The sequence below is a fragment of the Rattus norvegicus genome, chromosome 4, assembly GCF_021556685.1.
Source record: "Rattus norvegicus strain SHRSP/BbbUtx chromosome 4, alternate assembly SHRSP_T2T, whole genome shotgun sequence".
Classification (NCBI taxonomy): Eukaryota; Metazoa; Chordata; class Mammalia; order Rodentia; family Muridae; genus Rattus; species Rattus norvegicus.
This window is the reverse complement of record NC_141537.1, coordinates 1,429,920-1,445,248: the sequence shown is the minus strand read 5'-3', so window position 1 is coordinate 1,445,248 and position 15,329 is coordinate 1,429,920. Positions and strand designations below refer to the sequence as shown.

General features: G+C 43.3%; 1 non-coding gene and 1 pseudogene across 1 annotated transcript; one reads left to right on the top strand and one right to left on the bottom strand.

Annotated features, from left to right (window-relative positions):
- The window catches only part of LOC148006206 (polyubiquitin-C-like), a 1,402,189-nt pseudogene that overhangs the window by 33,696 nt on the left and 1,353,164 nt on the right, over positions 1-15,329 (bottom strand).
- On the top strand, positions 11,544-11,697 carry LOC134486905 (5.8S ribosomal RNA). Its single transcript, XR_015687306.1, has one exon. It is a non-coding gene; the product is annotated as a 5.8S ribosomal RNA (ribosomal RNA).

Below are 15,329 nucleotides of genomic sequence, written 5' to 3'. Positions count from 1 at the left end.
ATAATTTTCTTTTCACTAGCAACCTATCTTTTCCTGCTGAGTTTTCAGTCAGCACCATCTCAAGCTTAGGTCAAGCTGAAGGGGCAACTGAAGGCTCCTGGCCAGAGCTACTCTCTGGAGTTGGCTGAAGGTCCCTCTAGCCCCTGTCTAAATCCTGACAGCCTGCAAAACAGCCTGCAATTGGTTTTGGCAGACTCCCTATCTAACCTGGTAACGCAGCAGACACATAAAGCCACAGGGCACCTAGTTCTTTAATCTGCAGAAAGGCTTAACGTTTTGGACTTCTGTGGAATCCCCCAAAGCTGATAGGCCAAGGGAATGTCCCCATTGGACAAACCATTTCTCCTCTTTTCTGTAACAGACAGTTCACCAACACACACAAAAACACAACATTAAAAAAAATTCCTCAGTTCCTGCACTCGCCCCCCCCCCAGCAGTGTTCTTGCAGCTTTCCACAGCCCAACACCCACCCTGTGGCAGTGTGGGGTAAGTGTGCTCAAACTTCTAAGTCTTGTATCACCTTGGGGATGTGCCCTGTGGCTGAGCTGATGCAGAAAACCTCCAAGGCTTCACAGGAGACACTAAACAGACTGTCTGCTCTACCCTCTCCCCCCCTGTGCAGGACTCCATTAAAAAAACAAAGGAGCTTCCACCTGCCTCTCCCCTTACTCCACCTCCCCCCATCCAACTAAGGAGATCTCTTCTTAAAGGTAGTTGTTAAAACAGCCAACCAGATAAAGACCACATTAGGACAGAAGATATCACCTATAAAGACAATGGAATACCCAAGGAGACCCAGAACCCCCCCTCCCAATCACCGCCAATTCTAAGGGCCACTGTTGACAGCACACCTAAAAGCTCTAGAACAAAAAGAAATAAATAAACCCAAGAGGAGTAGAAGGCAGGAAATAATCATAATCATAGCTGAAATCAACCAAGTACAAACAAAAATGAGTATACAAAGAATCAGCAAAACCAGGAGCTGGTTCTTTGAGAAAATCAACATGATAGCTAAACCCTTAGACTAACCAGAGGTCACAGACAGTGTATCCAAATTAACAAAATCAGAAATGAATAGGGAGGCATAACAGCAGCATCTGAAGAAATTAAAAAAAAATTACATCCTACTACAAAAGCTTATATTCAACAAAACTGGAAAATCTGGAGGAAATGGACAGTTTTCTAGACGGATACCAGGTACCAAAGCTAAATCAGGAACAAATAAACCATCTAAACACCCCCATAACTCCTAAAGAAATAGAAGCACTTATTGTTATTAAGAGTCTCCCAACCAAAAAGAGCCCAGGTCCAGATGGATTCAGGTCTGAATTCTACCAGAGCTTCACAGAAGACCTCATACTAATACTGTTCAAACTATTCTACAGAATTGAAACAGATGGAACACAACTAAATTCCTTCTATGAATTAATAATTGTATAATAAGATTATACAATTAATCTTATACTGAAACCACACAAAGACCCAACCGAGAAAAAGAAGTTCAGACCAATTTCCCTTATGATTATTGATGCAAAAATACTCATAAATATCTTACAAACGGAATCCAGGAACACATCGAAATGATCATCCATCATAATCAAGTAGGCTTCATTCCAGGGATGCAGGGATTGTTTAATATACGAAAATCCATCAATGTAATCCACTATATCAACTAACCCAATGATAAGAATGACATGGTCATTTGATTAGATGCTGAAAAAGCGTTTGATAAAGTTAAACACCCCTTCATGATAAAAGTTCTGGAAAAATCAGAATTTCAAGGCCCATATCTGTACATAGTAAAAGCAAACCAGTAGCTAAGATCAAACTAAATGGAGAGAAAATTGAAGCAACCCAACTAAAATCAGGAACTAAACAAGACTGCCCACTCTCTCCCTACTTATTCAATCTAATAGTCGAAGTCATAGCCAGAGCAATCAGACAGTGAAAAGAGGTCAAAGGGATACAAATTTGAAAGGAAGAAATCAAATTATCACTATTTGCAGAGGATTTAATAGTATAATTAAGTGACCCCAAAAGTTACACCAGAGAACTACTTAACCTGATAAACAACTTCAGCAAAGTGCTGGGGTATAAAATTAACTAAAACAATTCAGTAGCCTTCTTCTACTCAAAGGATAAACAGGCTGAGAAAAAAATTAAGGAAATGACACCCTTCACAATATTCCCAAGTAATATAAAATATCTTGGTGTGACTTTAACCAATCAAACGAAAGATCTGCATGACAAGAACTTCAAGTCTCTTAAGAAAAAAATTGAGGAAGAACTGAGAAGATGGAAAGGTCTTCCATGCTCATGGATTGGCAGGATTAATATAGTAAAGATGGCCATTTTGTCAAAAGCAATCTATAGATTCAATACAATCTCCATCAATATCCCTACTCAATTTTTATAGAGATTAAAAGAGCAATTTGCAAAACCCAGGATAGCGAAAACTATACTCAACATTAAAAGAACTTCTCTGAGAATCACCATTCCTGACTTCGAGCAGTATTACCAAGGAATCGTCATAAAAACTGTATGGGATTGGTACAGAGACAGACAGATCAGTGGAATAGAATTGAAGACCCAGAAATAAACCCACACACCTATAGTCACTTGATCTTTGACAAAGGAGCTAAAACCAACCAATGGCAGAAAGATAACATTTTCAACAAATGGTGCTGGTACAATTGGAGGTCAGCATATAGAAGAATGCAAATTGATCCATTCTTATTACCATGTAGAAAGCTTAAGTCCAAGTGGATCAAGGCCCTCCACATCAAACCAGATAGACCCACACTAAGAGAAGAAAAAATGAGGAAGTGTCTCGAACTCATGGGCACTGGGCAAAATTTCCTGAACAAAACGCCAATGGCTCATGCTCTAATTTCAAGAATCGACAAATGGGTCCTCATAAAGCTGCAAAGCTTTTGTAAAGGAAAAGACACTGTCAATAGGATGAAATGGCAACCAACAGATTGGGAAAAGACCTTTACCAATCCTACATCAGATACAGGCAAAACATACAAAGAACTCAAGAAGTTAGAATCCAAAGAGTGAAATACCCTATTAAAAATGGGGTACAGAGCTAAACAAATCATTCTGAGCTGAGGATTATCGAATGACCAAAAAACAGCTAAAGAAATGTTCAACATCCTTAGTCATCAGGGAAATGCAAATCAAAACGACCCTGAAATTTTACCTCATCATTCAGAAAACCTTAAATATAAAACTCAGTTGACAGTGAAAGACCCACCCCATGAGTCTTAACTCAAAGCTGCAACAGGCTTGAACGAGCCCAGGCACGCTCAGATACCTAGGCCCTAGTCACCGTTAAAACTAACAGACCATAAAAGGAAAGGAATACAGAACAGACTAGGATTATGGGATCTGACTCACAGGCCACCTGGCAGGAAGGGATAAGCCCCTAGCCCCCGACATTCAGGTCGTCCCAGCCCGCATGTACTCTCTTACCCTGTTACAACCTCATTCGAATATGATTCAAACCTGCCAATGTGTGTAGCTATACCTTATTACCTCATCATGTGAAATAACCAATCATATGTGAACATGTCTATATGCCTCGTTTAAATCCACCAATCCCCATAACTATGCATCTGCTTCTGTATGCCCGCTTCTGCTTCCCCAAACCCTATAAAAGCCCCGTGCTGGAGCTGCTGGGCACACAAGTCCTCCAAAGAGACTGTGTGCCCGCAGGTACCTGTGTTTTCCAATAAACCCTCTTGCTGATGGCATCCGAGTGGCCTCGGCTCGGTTTTTGGGTGCTTGGGGTCTCTCCTGAGGGAATGGTCCTCTCCGGAGGTCTTTTAACAGCAGATGCTGGGGAGGATGTAGAGAAAGAGGAACACTCTTCCATTGTTGGTGGGATTGCAAACTGGTACAACCACTTTGTAAATTAGTCTGCAGTTTCCTCAGAAAATTGGAGATTGCACTACCTGAGAACCCAGCTATACCTCTCTTAGGCATATACCCAAAAGATGCTCCAACATACAACAAAGACACATGCTCCACTATGTTCATATCAGCCTTATTTATAATAGCCAGAAGCTGGAATGAACCCATATGCCCTTCAAAAGAGGAATGGATTAAGAAAAGTGGTACATCTACACAGTGGAGTACTACTCAGCTATCAAAAACAATGACTTCATGAAATTCATAGGCAAATGGAATGAACTAGAAAATATCATCCTGAGTGAGGTTACTCAATCACAGGAAAACACACTTGGTATGCACTCATTGATAAGTGGACATTATCCAAAAAGCTTGAATTACCCAAGAGGCAATCCACAGACCACAGGATGCTCAAGAAGAAGGATGACCAAAAATCAGATGCTCCCACTCCTTCTTAAAAGGGGATATATCTATATCTATATCTATATCTATCTATCTATCTATCTATCTATCTATCTATCTATCTATCTATCTATATATGTATATATATCTATATATCTATATCTATATATATGTGTGTGTGTTTGTATGTGTGTGTATGTATATATGTGTATATATGTGTATATATATGTATATGTATGTGTATATATATATGTATACTTGATAAGATTGATGAAGTTATAAAATGCATCTTGAAAGGAGCCGGATATAGATCTCTCCTGAGAGACACATCCAGAGGATGTCCAATACAGAGGTCAATGCTAGCAGCAAACCACTGATCTGAGAACAAGACCCTTGGAGGGAATTAGACGAAATATTGAAACAGTTGAAGGAGCATGCAACCCCATCAAAACAACAATGCCAACCAAATAGAGCTTCCAGGGCCTAAACCAGTACCGAAAGACTATACATGGAATAATCCAGGGCTCCAACGGCATATATAGCAGAGAATAGACTTGTTGGGGCACCAGGGGAAGGGGAAGCCCCTGGTCTTGCCAAGGTTGGACTACCAGTGCAGGGGAATATGGGGGGGGGTGATAAAGTGGATGTATAGGGGGAATACCTGTGTGGGGGAGGGGGAGGGGAGAGAATGGGGGCTTATATACAGGAAATTGGGAAGGGGAATAATGTTTGAAATGGAAGTAAAGAAATACATCTAATAAAAATTTTTAAAAAATTAAAATTTAGGAACCAAGAAGATGCCAAAGCCAGTTCTAGCTATAATGTTTAGGTCCTGAGATGGAGAAGGGGAGTTAACAAAAGTGAAGACACTGACCACCTTTTGATTTTCAGGCAAGTGGCCACAAATAACTTGAGCCTTCTATATTTATACAATGACAATTGAGCTTACCCAAGCAGTGATATCATTGCTTAAATTATTAAAAGAAATCATAATATCCACATTTCAAAAGCTCTATCTTTACACAAATCCCCCAATAGTTCCCCTTCCTCCTTCTCCCATTCCTTGGATCAGTCACCACCTAAACTTATTTTGCATTAAAAAGCACAAATTCAGCAAGACAAAAGAGATGACTGGGCAGGCTTGTCCTATAAACAGGAAGACATACTGGTGTGGTAGCAAACATGGTTACATAGTTATGCATGGTGAGAGGCCGAATTAAACATTTGTTGGTAAACTATACCTAGTTATTATCTCCTATAATAATTCCCTTTTAATTGCAGACAGACAAGTTCATTTTACAAAGCAGATCTTCTAGACATCTTTCTAATATATAGATCTTTGTAAGATGTAATCATTCTAAGAGCCATTTTCAAGTCTCTATCAATCCAACATAATCTCTGCATTTTCCATGTCTCCACTGATCAGATATAGCTTCTTAAAAACAGTTATGTAAGCAGGACCTCTCTCCACAACTGACACAGACTTGCTCAGTGTGACTGGGTACTTCTCTAAAGATATGATTATAAGTCTCAAATTCCCAGGATTTATAGTAACATCTGGAGGATTGATAGATACAAAAAAGGTGAAGAACATTTTATCCCTTGAAAGAGTTTTGAGAAAAATGTAGAATCATCCACAGTGACTTAGTCTGTGTGACTCCAGATGGCCTTGTCCATGACTGATGAAGTGCTACAGTTTTGATAATGACTATATGCAGTACAATGAAGGAATGGAGAGCTTGTAGGGCATGCAAACTTGGTACTAAATATAAAGGCCACCAAATTTACCTTGTCAACTGAGAAGTGGTTTCCATGGAATTGCCACAGTAGAATCCTGTCACTGAAGCACTCATATGCTATTCCTTGCAGCAGCTACATGGCCACTGCCAGAAAGAGGTAGCAACTCTGCTAAATTATTTCTGATACATGCATGAGGATCTGAGTGCAGTCTCCAGAGAACATGTAAAAAGTCATGGGACTGTGTTCCAAGCTAATCATCCTGGTGCCTGTGAAATGGAGAAGAAAGAAACCCTGTGGCTTGACAGAGCCCCAGTCTAGCTAAATTGGTAATTCCATGGTCAGCTTGAGACCATGTCACAAAATCAATACAGTAGAGAGTGACTGAGAATGATACCCAGTATTGACCTTTGACCTCCTTATTCACACCTGTGGACATGCAACTGCATGCACATGTGCCCCCACACAAACATGTACACACAAAGTACTGTGACCTTATAAGCAGACTCAAGCCTCTTTAGAAAGTTTCATGTCATTTTTTACCCTGCAACATCTCTCATACAGCACACTGTTCCTTATTGTTTGCACTTTATCTTTTTTTAGTTTTAGATATATTATGCCCATTGTCTATCATAATGAATTTCATCTTTAAAAATAACCTCAGAATCATTATATTCATTCAGCCTCCTTGTCTTTAGGCAACAGAAATAATTTTTTTAACTTATTTTTACAGGAGACTGGAGAGATGACGGAGAAATTAAGAACATGTACTACTTTTGAAGAAGACCCATGTTAGATTCAAAGAACAAGATGACTCATAATCACGGGTAATTTCAGTTTCAGGGACCCAATACCCTTCCTTTTCTAGCCTCCACAGGCAACCCTATACATGCAAATACTCACACATAATTTAACAAAGACACACCCCGCCACATACACACGTTTACAATTTAAATTATTTTCTGGCCTTATTATTCTTTTTACTAGGACAAGGAGGGTAAAATTATTCAATCTACTTCAAATTTCTGAAGGGGAACATTTTGCCTTCTCGATAGGAGACAAACCGCACCAGATTTAGAGGCATGTAAATCCAAGTTGACAAAAGTGTCCATCATATACATTAATGTGCCTTTTGAATTGTCTTTTACTTTTCCATAATGGGTATTGCTTACAATTGTGTTGCTGCAGATATGGTTTTACCACAGGGTTCTTTGATGCTCTGAGCTGCTTTGATTTTAATTTCTGCTCCTCTCTCAATTACCTTCTCGCCCTACATTGTTATTCTATCTTATCATTCATTTTATAACATCCATGCTCCATAAATTTGAAGAAGATAACAATGGCTGCTTAAAGTATACTTCTTTTACTTATAGTCACTCTATTGAAAAACATAGACTTTTGCCTTTAATTGTTGTTTTGTTTCTTTGACAAGAAACAAAACAAGCTTTTTACACAAAAAGCTTTACACAAGCTTTTTCCTTGAGTATAATAATATTGTTTTACTCTTTTAAATTTATCCTTTCCAAGGAAGACAGTAGAAAACTTGTGGGTGTGCTTTGTAAATGAATATGAGGATGATCCCCCTTGTCTATATTTTGATGTCTTCTACATTTGAAAAATGAGTGCTGATTCAGCAACTAAATCCTACACAGGCAACCACTGTGGAGAGTCCAGTGGAAGTATTCCATGACTCCTGATGGATGTCAGATCCCCTTGGACTCATACACTTGAGATTTCTAACTAATATATTACCCTAAACCCAGGTTGTTGGGGTATTTTATTTGATCCTCTTCCTCATATCTCAGAAAGAATGAAGAATATCATATTGGAACAAGGTCACCTGATTCTATTTCACGATGTGACTAAGAAACCTGGAATCTCCTATTAGTATTCCTGATTTGGTTATAAAGGAGAACATTTTGTTTTATTTCTCTAGTTACATATAGTACATTTCAGTGTAGATACCTATTCCTCCACCATGCAAGGAAAGGTCCCTATAAATCTAAGTGATACAAATACAAGTTCTGTTGTCTGGTCACCCAGGTCCCACAGTTCCACTGTGGAAAAGTCTCTGGAATCTACATGCCCCATATTTAAGTTTTTTGATTCATCAATCTGAGTAATACATGTTCATGAGTCTGAACTTATAGTATCCAGGAATTGTTTAGCTTATCTCTGCAAGACCAAGTTGCCTTCATATGATATATGTGTTCTTCTTTTAATTCTCAATATTATGTTCTGTTGCTCTGTAATACTAGGCAGAAATTCCATGTATGTAATTTTTTTCTTGCGTCTGAAATGGGTGAAACAGAACACACATAGGGATACTTTCTTTAAGTCTGGGTATGTATCAGCTTTACAGAATTCTTACCATATCTCATGTCAACCTATTTCCTTACTTTAATTTATGCATATATTTTAAGTCCTATATTTATAGAATTCTAATTTCCTGATTCTTTTAGTTGAGTATTTGCTTGTTTCTGCATGTGATTGCACACATGTGGATGACGAAGTACAATTTATGGCATTCATTTCCTCCCTCCATTGTGTATGTCCCAAGGACCAAACCAAGGTTAACTGCCTTGGCAACAAATATCTTTACCTACTGAGCTATTTCACTCTTCCTAGTATATTTCATAATTTATTGTTGCAAGTCCAATTGCTACCCCATGCCAAAAAGTGAATGTTTTCTTGCTGGTGTGTGCTACAATCTAAAGCATTTCTTTAGATTAAGACATTGTCCTTTTTAATACCCTATTATGATACATGTAATACCTGTGGGCATGCAGAAACACATATACCCACATAATTTCACTGACATACAATGTCGGTGCCCAATGCCCGCACCGACACGGTACCAAGTATTGGGTGAAAGCCTGCGGGATTAAAGAAACACACACACACACACACACACACACACACACACACACGTTATTATTAGCCATTCTTTTGTAAAAATTTTAATGATATCACTTCAAACATAAGTTTAGAGATATACACCGACAAACTCTCACCTACAAACTATATAAGAAGGTTTTTTTCAATGTGATATAAAACTAGAGATAACTTGGAAGAAGAAATCTTAACTGAGAAAAAACTCTTCATAAGATTGTCCAATGAAAAAGCCTGTGGGCACTTTCTTGATCGATAATTTTGTTGGAGGGCCCAGCTCCCTTTAGGTTGTCCCACTCCTGGGTTTATTGTTCTAGCTTTTATGAAAACACAGGCTGAGCAAGCCATAAATATAGACCAATAAACACTCTTCTTCCCATGTCTCTCTAACATTTCCTGCCTGCTTAATTACTGGGATATCTTCCCATCCTACCTGATGCAACTAGGATTTATTTTAGTGATTTTGTGTTTTGGACTGATGGCTGCTAATGGGATCATAAAATAAGACTAAAGTTGAATCTTTCAACCTTCTAGAAAATGCATAGAATAATTTTATTCTAATACTCTCATCTTTGAGACACAGGACATCATATATGAAAGGTCAGAAATATTCTGCCTTAAATATAGGCATCCTGAAAGGTTAATTCTTTACAACCAATAGGTCTAGGTAAGAACTATGTAGATAAATATTAGCAAAATGATTGTACATTGTAAGGTTAGTTTATATAAGGAAGTAGCCATGTTTGAAAGTGTCATATAATTGAGTTCCCGATAAAGTAGTAATTCAAAGAAAAAAGTGACAGAATGTATCATAGATAAAATATGCCCAATTCACATGAGAACAGCTTAGGAATCAGAGAATACAGGAGAGTAGATAAAGAGAGTCAAAAATAGATAAAAGAAAGACAGAGAGAAGTAGAGCAAGAAAGAGAAGTTGTTGTGTGTGGCATGTGTTTACGGAAGTTTTCTGGACATGATTTTACAGATTCAGGTTCTGAGAGAACAAACTATTCACTGGGGAAAACAGAAAAAGCTGGAGAATTAGAAGGATCCAGAAGATTGTAACACATTGTCCAAGTTAATGTGAGTCCAAGTAGAGCAACTCATGAAGATGCCAAGAGAAACCATATTGAATCAGTCAGCTTGGAAGGTTGGATTACATGGAGGCTGGAAGCTCCTAGTATTAGGTCTATAAATAGTAGAACAGAGGGATAAAAATACTCTGGCTTCAGCCTAAAGGACATATTTGCATAGCTTGGGTAAGACTCTTATCTCATCACTTTATCTAAGAAAAGAAAAGTGACATTCACTTAGAAAGACATACAGACAGACACACAGACAGACACACACACACATACACAGAGACACACAAACACACAAACATACAAACATAGAGTGGTGTGGGGAGGGAGGGAAGAAGAGAGGGAGGGGAGAAGGGAGAGAAGAAGGGAGAGAGAATGCTTGCAGTCAACCATTGAGCTAAGAACAAGGTTCGAAAAAGAGGAGTTACAGAAAGAACTGAAGTAGTTGAAGGGGTTTGCCACCCCATAAGAAGAACAATATCAACCAACCAAACCCCTGTCCTCGATCTTCCATGGACTAAACAACCATCCAAAGAATACACAAGGATGAGCCTATGGTTCCATCTGCATATGAAGCAGAGGATATCCTTTTCAGGCACCAATGGGAGCAAATGCCCTTGGTCCTGTCAAGGCTTGATGCCCCAGTGTAGGGAACTGTCAGAATTGGCAGGTTGGAAGGAGTGAGTGGGTGAGTGAGGAACTGCCTTCATAGAACAGGAGGCATGAGGGGAAATAATAGCCAGTTTCTAGAGGGCAAATCAGGAAATGGGATAATATTTAAAATGTGAATTAAAAAAATCCCCTCCCCCAATGAAAGAAAAAGAAAGAGAAATGGTATGTGATCTCTTCCCGGGCGGTGGCCGGGACGCGCTCGCTCTCCTCTGGGCACCTGCTGCCCCTTCGCCACAGCTCTCCAGCTTTGCTGGTGCCTGGGTGGGTCTGTCGAGTGCGGGGGTGCCTGTGCCGCTGATGGTTTTCGAGCACCCCACCCCGCCTTCTGGGCCTCGCGTGTCTGCCCCGATCCTGTCCGGGTACTTAGCAGTCGTGTTCCAGTGCGGAGGTTTAAAGAACCCGGGGGGGGGGGGGGGTCGCCCTACCGCCCGTCGGTCATCCGCAGGAGGGCTTCCCGTTTCCTCCCTCCACCTGTTGCTCCCTGAAACTCAGCGGGCCCCCTCCGGCCGCCGGCGCTTCCAGAGGAGGCGGTCAGGGGCCATGTTGCGGGCCCCCTCTGGGCGCCCGTGGGGTCCCGGCCCGAGCGCCCGACTTGCCCGCCCATTGGCTGGCCGCCGCCGGGTGCTGGGTGCGCGGCGTCCCTTGTACCGTGTGTTCCGCCTTTCCGTTCCCGACCCTGTCTTTTTTTTCTTTTCACATGTATCCTTTAGTTTCCCTCTGGCCGGCCTGAGGTGGCGCAGCCTTGCCATTGGCCCCTCTCTTCCGGTTCAGCAAGGGCCGGCGGGGGAGCTGGTGCTGTTGTTAGTACCCATAGGAGTTCGCTCACACCCCAGATACTGATACAACTCTTAGCGGTGGATCATTTGGCTCGTGCGTCGATGAAGAACGCAGCTAGCTGCGAGAATTAATGTGAATTGCAGGACACATTGATCATGGACACTATGAACGCACTTGGAGGCCCTGGGTTCCTCCCGGGGCTACACCTGTCTGAGAGAAGCTTGAGGATCAATCGCTGCACCCCCCCTGCGGTTTCGTCGCGGGGGGGGGGGAGGCGTCCTGCAGCTGGGACTCTGCTCGCAGGGCCTCTCCCCTCGGCCCTCTGTCTCCCGACGTTCAGACTTGGGAGGCGTCCGTTTGTCGTCCATGCCCGGTGGGTCTGCGTGGGCGTCGATCTCGCCATCCACCGGTGCCGGGGGCCGGCAACCCTTCTCGTGGCTCATTCCTGCTCGCTCCACCACTCCAGCTGCTGTCCTCGCCCGCTCTCCCCACCATGGGGACGCATCGGCGTGGGCCGGTCGGGTGCCTGGGCGCGTGAGGGGCCGAGACGGGCCAGTCATCTCCGGTCTGGTGGGAGGTGGGCCCCGCCCACTGGGTCGGTGCGTCCGCCGCCGCCACGCACCTGCAAGTGCGCTCAGAGAGCGACCTGCGAGGGTTGGACGGGGGAGTCATACCGCACCCTCGGGAGCCGGTCTCAGGTACCTCTCCTCCCACCCTCCCTCTACAGGGTGCCGACCGCTCAGGGACCAGCCCTTTGCTGACTCGACTTGCTCCTGGGGTGTGGGAGCTGGCCGGGGTAGAGAGGTCGCAATCCCCAGCCTGGGACCCTGGCGCCCACTTGCTCTCCTCTCCCTCTGTCCACCCGTGGCCGGCGCGCCCTCCTTTCCTCCTTTCCCTCTTGACCACAACCTCAGTTCAGACTTGGCGACCCGCTGAATTTAAGCATATTAGTCAGTGGAGGAGAAGAAACTAACCAGGATTCCCTCAGTAAAGGCCAGTGAACAGGGAAGAGCCCAGCGCCGAATCCCCGCCACGTGCTGTGGCGCGGGAAATGTGGTACGGAAGACCCACTCCCCGGCGCCGCTCGTGGGGGGCACAAGTCCTTCTGATCGAGGCCCAGCCCTTGGACGGTGTGAGGCCGGTAGCAGGCCCAGTGCCGCCAGGCCTGGATCTTCCTGGAGTCGGGTTGCTTGGGAATGCAGCCCAAAGCGGATGGTAAACTCCATTTAAGGCTAAATACCGGCACGAGACCGATAGCCAACAAGTACAGTAAGGAAAAGTTGAAAAGAAATTTGAAGAGAGTTCAAGAGGGCGTGAAACCGTTAAGAGGTAAACGAGTGTGGTCAGCACAGTCGGCCCAGAGGATTCAACCCAGAGGCGCGCGTTCCGCTGTGCGGGTGATCCCGGTGGATCTTTCCCACTCCCCATTCCTCCCGACACCTCAACCCACGCATTTTTCTACCCCTCCAAGTGTACCGCCATCGCTGTCCCGTTCCTCCCAGCAGGGGGGTCGGCGGGCGCTCAGGCGGCGGGTGCGGGTGAGCAGGTGCGGCCAGGGGTGGGGTTGGTGGGTGACCACCCCTCCCCCCCTGTTCAGCGACTGGCCACAGCCAGGCGCCCTTCCACCTTGGCGGTGCGCCAAAACCAGCTACGGGACCGCTGGGAAGGCCCTACGGGGAAGGTGACTGGGGAGGGCAGTGCGGCGCGGCATCACCTGTGGGCCCCAGACCACCTCATCCCGAGTTTTACAGCACATCCTCTCCGTACAGAAGACACTGACAGGCAGACAGACAGACACACAGACAGACAGACAGACACACACACACACACGCGTGCGTGCACACACACAGACACACACACCCAAATACATATTTAAGTATTTAAAATGATGTTTAAAAAAACAGTCTTCCTGTTTAACAGACGTTTAAAGGGAAGTTGGCTGACAGACGTTTTTGTGTTTTTTTTATCCTCTTTTTTACCAAATAGGAGGTAGATCTGTTGCCCCTTTTATTAAAAGCCAAAGTATTAACTGGCGAGCCAATGTTTCAACTTTTCCCATTATGTTCCTTTCATGAAACCAGGGAGTGTTGTTTCTTTGGCTTTTCCTTTTTGAACCAAAATGAAAGGAGCTCTACCAGTTGGCCTAGTTTCCCTGTTCCTTTTCCCTCTGCCACGGTATGCTCGATGAAATAAAGTAAATAAATGAAGTTTCTAGTTATTTATTTGTTTGGAAGACCCGAACCCTCTCTCAAGAGACACTTCCATCTCCCCCCTCCACACACACAAGGCCTCTTCCCTGTATGTGGGGGAAGGGGGAGGGGTGGACAGGAGCTAGCTGAGAGGGGGTGGGGTGGGGTGGGGCTGGAGAATGTGCATGTCCCTGAAGGACTGTCCAGGAAATACTGCTGCTGCCCTAGCATGCTTTGCGTCAGCGCTGAGCCAGGGTGTGCCTGTTTTTTTTTGGGGGGGTGGGGGCAAGTTTTCTGCCTGAAATCAGTGAGTGATGATTTCAGTGTGAAGGTCTGATCCCTTGCTGTCCTTTCAGTGCTCTGGCTAATGGCAAATGACTGAAGAAAACCTTAGTTAGACTCACACCCAGCTGTTTGGAAATGGTAATGGAATTGATAGCACACCCTCAGGGAAAGAGGAAGACTCCCTTTGCTCACTCCCATCCTCGCCCTGCCAGCTCTGGATTTCTAAGTAAGGCTGAATCTGGACCATATTTGCAAGATTTGGCATTTCTGATTCATGTTTAATGTTTTGTTAAATAAAGTTTGTGAAGGGCTGGAGAGATGGCTCGGAAGTTAAGATCACTCACTGCTCTGCTCTTCCAGAGGTCCTGAGTTTCATTCCACAGAAACCATATAGTGGCTCACAACCCTCTGCAAAGGGATATTCCATGTACTCTACTGTCGTGTGTATATGAAAAGGGCTTTAGTATACTCATATAAATGAAAATAAATAAATAAACCTTTAAAAGAATGAAACAAAATGAAGCTTGCAAAGAAATTGGGCATCTTAAAATGCCAGGCACGTCTATCCACTCCTATTATTTTATTTCGTGTGTGTAAAACATAACCACAGAGGTGGTTCCCCTTTTATTAACCTCGATAGAACAACTGGGACAGAAGTGCAAACTATCATCTACCTATCTGGGAGTGGAGTGGTTGGGTACAGGGAGATGGAACATTTGCAGATAGTAAAGTTCTGCTGTCGGTTTTTTTTTTTCCTTTCCTTTTTGGATAGATATCGGGAGCTTTTTTTTTTTTTTTTTTTTTTTAAAGTACAAATTTTGTTTTCTGTGCAACATTCTGATCATAGTTTCCCATCGCAAAGCTCTTTCCAGATCCTTCCTCCCCATCCACCACCCCGTTTACCCCAGGCCTGTCCTTATATGTGGTTGATGCATACCCAGGTGAATCTCCATTGGAGAAAGCACGATATTCCCATCTCCTATGACTGTCAATAGCAGATGACTTAAACGCCAGTGACTTCGGACTTGACTCCATTTTTCCCTTGGAGAATTGGGTTTGGATCTGTTGAACGAAGGCAGGCCCTGGGTTTTGAAACAAACAAACAAACAAACAAACAAACAAACAAACACACCAAAAAATATTTAAAGCAGGCAACAACTGCCAATACGCCAAGAGACTGTTGACTCCTCTTTGGAGCTAGTACGATGTGAAACTTGCTTAATAAAGTAGAATCCACACAGCACAAAGGGAACACTTTAACAAATTATGAGGAAGAGGGAGGGAGAGAGAGAGAGAGAGAGAGAGAGAGAGAGAGAGAGAGAGAGAGAGATCTGTTTACCTCCCTCCTCTAGTTTTTCAGACTAGAGATTTCATCTTC